This window comes from Camelina sativa, unplaced genomic scaffold, assembly GCF_000633955.1.
Source record: "Camelina sativa cultivar DH55 unplaced genomic scaffold, Cs unpScaffold04021, whole genome shotgun sequence".
NCBI lineage: Eukaryota > Viridiplantae > Streptophyta > Magnoliopsida > Brassicales > Brassicaceae > Camelina > Camelina sativa.
In genome coordinates, this window is record NW_010925117.1 from 1 (window position 1) to 698 (window position 698).

The 698-nt window shown below is 35.2% G+C and overlaps 1 long non-coding RNA gene across 1 annotated transcript; it reads right to left on the bottom strand.

Moving 5' to 3' along the window:
* Nucleotides 1-105: 105 nt before the first annotated feature.
* LOC104774617 lies at nucleotides 106-698 on the bottom strand. Its single transcript, XR_765415.1, has 2 exons — nucleotides 617-698; nucleotides 106-465 (listed from the first exon to the last, which is right to left on the bottom strand). It is a non-coding gene; the product is annotated as an uncharacterized LOC104774617 (long non-coding RNA).

The window sequence follows — 698 nt, forward strand, 5'->3', positions numbered from 1 at the left end:
AAAAAAAAACCCGTAAAAGGCGGAAAAAGATCGTTATCCTCTACATTACCGTCTACAATCCCTCCTAATTAAGACTTTATCAAAAAGCCTTCGAAATTCACAAAAAGGAAGAAAAAAAAACTCATTGCCAAACTCAAACAGAAGAAGCCACACACACAAGCTTTGGCATCAACTTATTCAGCTCCTTTTTTTTTTTATGCGTTTTCCAGAGTCTTCTTAGGGTAGGTAGGCGGAATCTACAATGGCCCCAAAAGCCAAAATTTACATATGCCGAAGACAACTCACACAGACACACAAAGACACTTCTCGTACTTGTTAGATAAAAGAAAGATGATAAGCTATCACTCCCATTCTGCTACTCTTATTTATTTATTTTGATTCTCCCCACAGACACACAAGAGAGAATCTTTCATTAGATGAATCTCTCCTCCTCTGCTTCCCCTGCCCTTTGAATCCATGGGTGCCCTGCATTATCCATAATAATGCCACTATTAGTTTTTGATCTACATATATAGGTAACAAATCTAACATAATTAAAAAAAAATAAAAAATAAAAAATAAAAAAATTAAATGCAAATAAAGAGAAACAGATCTGATGGATTTTTTGGAATCTTACTCAGAGCTTGTTCTGCTGAGAATCTTCTAGAAGCGTCTTTACATATCATCTTCCTTAAGAAATCTTTTGCCATCGACGACAC